A 9,781-nucleotide genomic window follows, 5' to 3' on the forward strand; every position below is an offset into this window, starting at 1 on the left:
TGTCGGATATGTTGTGAGCTTATACTTGAATTTTGTACTTTTGGTTACATATACGAGCAAGCAATGCAGTGAATTTTTAAAAGAAAGAGTTAGTGGAGTGATCAGAAAATCGAATATTCTATCAATATGAAACGATAAATATGAACAGGATGATCTTACATGTAAATGCACATAGAAATGTGGAAAAGTCCACTTACGGGTCAGCTCTATTCATGTAAAAGATGATGAAATATGATCATGCAGCGTGAGCTTTGCAACAGAGAAAGAGATAGAAATTAAAGTTGGAAGAGTTGGTGCTGTGATGAATAAAATGGCGCGGTGTGCATGCATGCTAAGTTAGCATCTGATGAGTTGGCACGTCATCAGCAAATAGATAAGAATAAAGAATTAGTTGTGAGTTAGTTAGATGTGGATATTGCTTGTTTAGCTAGCTGGCTTTGTAGCCTTAGTATAAAATAGCTTTTGTTGCTGCTTTGTAACTTCTGAAGTTTTGAATCAATAAAGTGTTGGTTTCTACATGGTATCAGTTGACAATTAAATCCTTCCGCTTGTTTGTTTCTTCATCTTCTCCGATATGAATCGCAACAAACGAGGTGCTAATGCAGCTCCTCCGGTTCCTCCAATGGAGGATAGCTCTAGCCCGTATTATCTACATCCCAGTGATAATCTGAGCCTTCAACTTGTTCCTCATGTTCTCACTGGCTCCAATTTACATCAATTGGAGTAGATCGGTGACGACTGCTCTTATAGCGAAGAACAAAATTGTTTTTATCAACGACATTCTTCTTCAGCCGGCCGATGATGATTTGTTATTCTTTGCTTGGATTCAATGCAACAACATGGTTGTATCGTGGCTGCGGAATTCTGTTTCTGCTTAGATATGTTTCATTATCATGTACCTTGACGGTGCTCATGAGATCTGGTCCGATCTACGTCTGCACTTTTCTTAGCTCGACACTGCTCGAGCTTATCATTGCAACAGAAAATCATGTATCTCTCATAAGGGCAGGCAGTGCTTATTTCACCAACTTGCGTATTGTATGGGATGAATTCAAGCACTCTCAGCCTAGTGCTTGGTGTAGCTGTGGAACTTGCAAATGCAATAGTGCGTCGAAATGGCATGATTACCAGGAATAGAGTGCACGATGTAGTACCTAATCGGTCTCAACTTAGTTTTTTCTCAGATTCGATCAAGCATCCTTTCAATGGTTCCTCTTCCTCCTTTCATAAATTAAGCTCCCATTCTACAAAATTTGCATTGAGGTGGTCGACACACACCATAATCACATCTATGAGAAATGCAGACAACCCCGCTTCATTTAGAGTATCAAATAGGAAAGCCCAACTCACGATATCATATGCTTTCTCCATATCAACCTTTATTGCTATAATGCCCTTCTTCTTTCTCATATAATGGATCTCCTCTTTCATCCACTTATTATTAGCACTAAAAATACCTGCAAGTATAAAGGGTAAATCTAGTATAGCTAAAAGGTCAGTACCGGATATCGAATATAGGGATTAATTTTACATATTGTCTACCACATACTCAGCCTCATATACTATTTGGACACAAAGTTGGGATTTGATTAAACTAAGAAAAACTATAAATAAGAGCAAGTAAGAAAGCAATTAAATGGAAACCGTGAAATAGTTTCGCAGTTTGCATTTAACTTGGTTTGAGAAAACACATGAGACAAAGAAATTCTAAGGTAGGGATTTCATTAACTCATTAGTAATTCTAATTATTTAGTTTTATGTTCATCTGACTCAAGCTCTACTCGGGGTTATTTCTATCGTGTATCAACACTCATGTCACAATTATTGCATTGACACATAAAATATAAACTAATCAAAGTCATCACTGATCAAAGATTGACAATAATCAAGGTAACAGCCAAGCAGTTAAATATAAACTATGGAATAATAAAGTAAAAAGAGTTTTGAACAGTAAACAAATAAAAAGAACTACATAGAGTCAATTACTTTCATCCCGTAGGATTCTATAAATTTAGCTATCCATAGACAGAAAAACGAAATAAATATAAGTAAAATAAGACATGTTCAATCTAACAAAAACTAGATAAAATCCGGAAGAATTAATATTGCTCTTGTTTGATCTCCTTTTGAATTCTTTGCTCCTTGTAGAAGATGGAGTAATGAAGGAATTTATGGGTAAGGTGGGAGATGGAATGAAGGCTCAAGATTGGTGATTAATATGAATTAGGTTATGGGGTATTTAGGGAGTGATCAATTGCTAACTCAATCTTTAATTACTAACTACAACTAATTTAAAATCAAAAGATTTATAGAAATCTAGTGGTCTATAAATTGTCATATGTAATTTCATTTTATTACTCCCTCCGTCCCAAAAAAGTATGTGCATTTGGGATGGCACGAAAATTAAGAAAAAATTGGTAAAGTAAGAGAGAGGAGGAGAATGATAGTTAAAGTATGTTAGTGGATATTGAGACCTACATTATTAAATTGATATAACTTTCTAAAAATTGAATGCACATATTTTTGTGGGACGAACGAAAATGGAAAGTGCATATATTTTTTGGGACGGATGGAGTATTGTTTAAATTTAAAAAGATAAGAAAATTATCAAAATTAGGATTTTGGATCAAAATGTCAATATAGTGTATTAAACATATCAATACGATTCATTGAATATGTCAACACAATTTAGCATTGACATTGTATATGTATTATATTGACATATTATGATAGCTACATTGACATTGAGCTGCTTTTTCAAAAATACAAAAATTCAAAAACAAAATACAAATTTTGACATCAGATCATATGCAAGTTAGACCTCGTTAGAATCCTTATAAAATTAACTTTAATTTGATATAAGTTGTGTAAAAAAATAATTTTAATTGAGATAGTTATAATCATTTAAAACTTGTAGATATTTTTTAAAAGTTAGTTATAACTAACTTTTGGTCAATTGACATTAATACCCCTAATTGACATTTATGTGTATTGCATTGATACTCATGCATGAATGATATTGTGCATTGATTTCATGATACCATATCTATCATTTAGTTGAAGTAGTTAGCAATTTAAGAATTAGTTAGCAATATAACACACCCCTACGGTATTTATAGGCTAGAAAAAGGTTTGGAGAAGGTAAATTTCGTGCTTCATAGGTTAAAGAAAATATTTGGCTTCATAAGGTAATATCTTCTTTCCTTCCTTGAATTTCCACCTAAATTCCCACCAGCATTTGACTGCAATGCGCGACGTTCATAGAATTGCCATAACTTTCTCCACATATTCTGATTGAGATGTTCTAGGTACCATCGCTAAGCTCTTTCGAAGAGGAAAAGAATGGTGTGTAGAACGCCCTGATTGAACTTCATAATCTCCGAAAAAATGGGTTTGAACTAAGACTGCTGTGCGCGGAACTCCCAGCAAGGCGCTGGAATGGGCCTAATCTCTCTGTGCAGCTTTCAGCGACGCTGGCCCAACGGGCTGCTGGGTTGTGCTTCTTCTCCAACTTCTAGATTTTGACTTTGTTATGCCCCTTTTCAGCTCTATTTTGCACATTTCTCACAAAACATGTTAAATTACCAAAATGGATAAATATGCAAATAATGGACATGTAATGCAAATTTGACACTCAAAACGGACCAAATAATGGCCCTTAAGACAGTGCAAAATTTGAGCGTATCACTCTTGTGCTATGACTACATTATCAGTAATATACCTTCCTGCTATAAAGCTAGATTGAAAAGGCCCAATGATGAGAGGCATTAGCTGCTTCAAGTGATTTGCAATAGTCTTTGTTACCAATTTATGCATCACACTGCAAAGAGAAATAGGTTGAAATTGGGTTATGAGTGTTGGGGCTTTCACCTTAGGGATAAGATAGAATGCCGTTCTATTCATCCTGCCATCCATCATTCCACTCCCCAGATTCCAAGAATATCAGCGCAAACATCTGCACCTACCACGGCCCAATGTTTTTGAAAGAAGTATGCTTAAAATCCATCTATGTCGAGTTCTTTCCATGACTTCATGGCAAAAAGAGCATCCTTGAGACTTCCTTTGAAGAAAACTGCACTCTTATCTCATCAGCAATGGTCAATAGCTGGGAAACAATCACGTTGCGAGTATAGAGGCCTATGAAGCTTATCTTCTTCATATAACTCCTTACTGCCAACGTTTGTAATCTAACCCGGTCTTTTACCCACTCGCCATCTCCATTTTTAAGCAGCTCTATTATGTTGCTCTTTCTTCTTCGAATCATCCTCAAATGGAAGAAAGAGGTATTTTGGTCCCCTAGTTTGATCCAGTCACTCTGAGATTTCTGTTGACATAATGATTCCTCGTGCTGGAGAACTAAATCCAACTCTTTCTTTAGTTTAGGCTCTAGTGCCAAAAGACTAGACGACCCTCTATATTCTAGTATTCTCTATAGCTCTGTAATTCTAATATAGAGATTCTTATCACCGAAAATATCCCAAAAACTTCTTTATTCCATACCTTAATTTGCTCCGTAAAATGATGGATAGAATCTATGCAACCATGTCTTTGTATCCACGAGGAAGTGACAAAGTCATTATATTGATCACGTGACATCCAAGCTCTAAAAAAATGGAACGGTCTCAAGAGGAAAAAATGCAAAGCTTTAACAATAATGGTCGATGGTAACGTGCTAGGTGAGTCATTGAAGCCTGTGGGAACACCAACCTCCAATTTGAACAACAAAGGCTTTTGTCCAAACTCTCACAAAGATTTCCCCGTCGCCAAGTAAATTGTGGCCCTAGAAACCCAAATACAAACATGAATATATTGCGAAGCTGTTGCAAGGATCTCAACATGCCAAAAGTCATCCCATAATAACCAAATACCTCTAGAAAACCCTATTGCTTCCACTGTTGCGTAATACCTCTTGATTGTTCTGTTAACTTGATCCCCACTAATGTGTGGTTCAAACAACACAATGACATGTAAGTTATGCATTTTAATCACAGTTTCCAAAGCTTCGATAAATAGACCTTGACAATTCCAACTTTAAATCATTAAAAAATGACTAAAAATTCCCCATAACCATCTCCCTTCCTTGCGTATGGTACGGTACCACCTCAATCATATTTCCATCATCATTTGTGCTAAAATTCTTAATATCTTGTCCCACATCGACTTGGTAACGATCCTAGCTCACCTATAAAAGTATGGATAACCCTCCCCCTTATAAGGCATTTTAAGGGGTGAGTGGCTCATTTCTAATATGGTATCAGAGCGGGCCCAAGTCGATGCTGGATTTTATTTCTTTATCTCTTCTCTTGCCTACCCACGCGATGGAAGTCCGATGTGTCATTCCGGCCCACACGTGAGGGGGCGTGTTAAAATTCTTAATATCTTGTCCCACATCGACTTGTTAACGTGAGTGGCCCATTTATAATATGGTATCAGAGCGGGCCCAAGTCGATGATAGATCTTATTTATTTATCTCTTCTCTTGCCTACCCACGTGATGGAAGTCCGATGTGTCATTCCGCACGTGTGGGCGTGTTAAAATTCTTAATATCTTGTCTCACATCGACTTGGTAACTTGAGTGGCCCATTTCTAATATGGTATCAGAGCGGGCCCTAGTCGATGATGGATTTTATTTATTTATCACTTCTCTTGCCTATCCACGTGATGGAAGTCCGATGTGTCATTCCGACCCACACGTTAGGGGGCGTGTTAAAATTCTTAATATCTTGTCACACATCGACTTGGTAACGATCCTAGCTCACCTATAAAAGTATGGATAACCCTCCCCCTTATAAAAGTATGGATAACCCTCCCCCTTATAAGGCCTTTTAAGGGGTGAGTGGCCCATTTCTAATAATTGGGGCTTAAACCCGATGTCATCGTAAGAACATCATTCCCTCGATCTGGTGGTCTTCCCACTTCCTGCATGTCCTGCATCTCAACCATTGGTTTCATAATCATATCCTCACACACCCTCACCTTTGCACTACTATGGTTGCCAACCTCATGTATTTCTCCCGACTTTTGTGACAAAACCCCCTGTGCATCTTTCGTCACCGAACGCACTATCTTCTCCTCTAATCGCGCCTTGCTTTTGTATTTAAACAGCTCACCAAACGTGGCTTTAGCTGGTTTAGAGTTTCTTGACTGAAATCTGATGAGACTCATTTAGTGCCTTGGTTACTGGTTAGTTTACCATGTTTTTAACGGGTAATATGTAAAACAGTTGCTGAAGTGTGCAGGATTAGGTGCAAGTGAAAGGAGTCAAGAGGAGTTCGGATGAAGGAATTGAAAAAAGTGTTATACTGCCCAGAATGCAAGCTATCAAGCTCAAGTTGGAGACAGAAGAAAATTGCTCATAATAACCAATTCCTAAGAAGGGCAAGGATGCCATTTCATGAGGGGAGAAACCCTAAAGATCAGAGGAAGTCGTTCAATAAATAGGAGGTCACAAGAAGAGAGAAGTGTGCTCGGTTACCAGTTTCACTTACCTTCGGAGGCAAGCCCTACCCTTTCCATTTTCATTCCTCATTCAGATCCAACGTTCACTTACCTGCTTTCGACCACCTGCTAGAGGAGCGTCATCACCGTTCCAGTTCGCTGTCCAGTCAGAAGCTTCACCGGATTCTGCAACAATTTCACTCATTTCATCTTGCAATTCTAGTTTAATGTTTTCTAGTGTGTTAACACTTTGAAGGAGATTTTAGTTTGATTAACAACTTGGGTATCGTGTTTGGATCGCGGTTTCAATGGAGTCTTTCAATTTATTAGGCATGATTTTTCATTCCAATTGCTTATTTACCTTTATAGTTGTTAGATCTGAGGATTAACCTTCTATCCTCTCGCTTGCATGAAGAATTGTTTAAGTTAGTAGATCTAGAGATTTTGATTGAGTATTGGAAGGGTGGTCTTGATAGAATGCATGAGATCTATTTGATTTTTGCAATCTTGTACTATATGTCAACCAGTCGGCGTAATTGTTGGGTTCAGTATGATTAGTCATTTGATTTTGCAAATCGAGTTCCAATTGTAGGAATATTTATTCCTATATGTGACCTATGTAGATATTGGTTTAATATTAAAGATCAAGTTCAAACATATCAGTTGGATTCTAATATAAAAGACGATACTGTGATGGATCGGTTTCGATTAAAGAATTAGAATCGGGTGTATTGATAACCCTCTTCTCTTGCCTTGCATAGATGGTATAAATATGTGTACATTAAAGTGTATAGAAGATGGAAAGCTGTAGAATAAAGTCTACAGAAAATCTGATGGGTTTTACATGAAAGGGTATAAGTGAACGGATGCAACCTTTCGTGAAAGGTTGCGTATAACTTATATAAACAAATCAGATTTTCAGATTTGAATGTTACCAAAATCTCTGCAGAATTCTATATACATAAAGGGAATACAGAAAAGTCATATTGTTATCAGATTCTTCTCCATCGAAAGAATTTGGAAAGAAAAGGCGAAAGAGACGATAATATCAACCGCAGCTTTTAGGGGAAACATCAACTCGTGGAATACAACCCTACATCAAATATAAGCTACGGATGGAGGTTGGTAAATCATCTCTTTGATGATGTATATGTAGTGGTTGAATTAATACAAATCTAGTATCAGATTTCGGTATAGAAATCGGTAAAGGGGCTAACACCAATCTGATATTGCATTGTGTTTTTGTTTGATCCTTCATCCATGGAGTTGGGTTTTTGTATTTCCGTGTTTCTTGGTGAGGACGATAACCCAGCCATCTGAAATAGGGACCACCGTGTGCTTGTCGCCATCTTTAGCTTTCCGTCCTTTCGTCTTTACAGCTTTTCTGTGCCCACCAACAGACTAGATTGGAAGTCCAAAACCGTTATGTGTTTAATGCACGGCAGTTTACCAATAGTCACGTAATCACATCTTATTTTTATTTTTCTTCTCAATAACACTGAACTATTTCTATGTTACATATGCGGCACATGTTAGTTACCTTCGTGAACGCCTATGTTGTTAGAGGAAAGGCGTAGGATCAAGGAGCATGAGAGGTGCTCGTCCAAGTGGCGAGGAAGAAGTAAACTTCAACTCCACAAAATATATATTTGATGAAACAGTAATGAAATAGCAGGAAGGGAAAGTCGGCAATATTATTGATAAAAGGAATGACAAGGAAATAAGAATCCTCCACAGGAGGCCTACGAAATTAATTGTCCCAAACTCTAAGTTTTCCAAGATCTTTCAATCTCACGCAGGAGGTCCTTATTTATACTAATGGTTGCAGCTAAAATAAAGGGAATGAAATAACAATAAGGAAATAACAATAATTTGTTGATGACTTCTGCAAAGGTGAGTCCTCATAACCACTCAGCCTCCTTCCGTAACAAACTCCTCTTCTTGCTCTGCTGACTCGGTCGGCCAAACAACCTCACGAGATCCTCTCTGATCCACTATGTATCACATGTTTATTCATGTTCCTCGGCCAAACACTACTCTCTCTCTCTCACACACTATGTTTTGCCCTCTTTCTCTCTCCCGCCTCTCTCGGACTATGTTCAGAATCCGACCGTTAAGGAAATTAACAATTAATCTGGAGTCAGTCTCTGTGGTGTAGAGATCAACCTCAAAGACTCTTAACTATGGGAGACAACACAGGTATAGCAGCAGCAACATTTGCATTGGGCTTCAGTCTCGGGACCTTTTACTGGAAATTTCTCATGCAATTAGAAGAAAAGATCGCCTTGCCAAGTCCAAAAAAAAGATAAATATTAGTAGTAAATACAAACAAACATGATTTTGTCAAGTGTTTAGTGATGGTTATATCTTCGAACTTGAACAAGAAACTCTCTAAATAATAATTTTGTTGAACAAGAAACTGCTACATTGTTGTTCTTGAATGTGACCAAATCACTTTTTTGCCACCCTCTTCACATAGCTCATGAATGTAACGATACAGACTTGACTTTTACTGTAGATGTAAATAGCATCCATCGCATGAAACTGAAAGAATCAAACTTTTACTTGTTTGCTTTCTGGACTCCATGCGAGAAGATTTGATCGTCCACCAACCTGAAAGTATGAGTCGACTAACCATGACCATTGTGTTAAAGGGAACTGTTTTGAATTTTATAGGCTCCATGTTCGAAAGGTGAACTTTCGACATTGTAGCCGAATATGATCATTGTATTGCACCACTGACATCACAAGTCAAACATAATACATCTTTAAATCAAATCCCATAAGCCCCATTGAATATATTTCCTGAACCTGGCAACCTCGTATTGCATTCTTCATAACCACTGTAGAACTTGCTGCTATGTCCCAACCTCTCAGTTCTGAGCAGCTCAGCCATAACAAAATTATTTACACTCCGGGCTTCATTCCACCCATCACATTGACGATTAGAAGTTATTCCATTTCTAGACTGATGTAGGTTGAGCTGTGAAAATGGAGAGATATTATTGGATAGCATCTGCTCGACAACTGGAGATACAGATACCTGAGATCTTGAAACTGTTCAAGGAAAGTAGAGAAAGAGATTAAGGGTACCAAATCAAACAAATTACTAGTAATCTAATTTGAGAAAACACAAACATAGTAGCAAGCGTAGATGTTTGCGTAGCTCAAACAAATTATCTAGGAACTTGCTCAAACTAATCAGCCAAATCATATAAAAAGAAAGACAAAGATAAAGGTCATCAAATGTTTTTTTGTCATAGATTGTTTAAACTAAATAAAGGTGAAAATAGATATATCAGTTAAGGAATATATCCCATATTCTCTAATGTTACAGATCAAG

Source organism: Salvia splendens, chromosome 16 (assembly GCF_004379255.2).
Source record: "Salvia splendens isolate huo1 chromosome 16, SspV2, whole genome shotgun sequence".
Classification (NCBI taxonomy): Eukaryota; Viridiplantae; Streptophyta; class Magnoliopsida; order Lamiales; family Lamiaceae; genus Salvia; species Salvia splendens.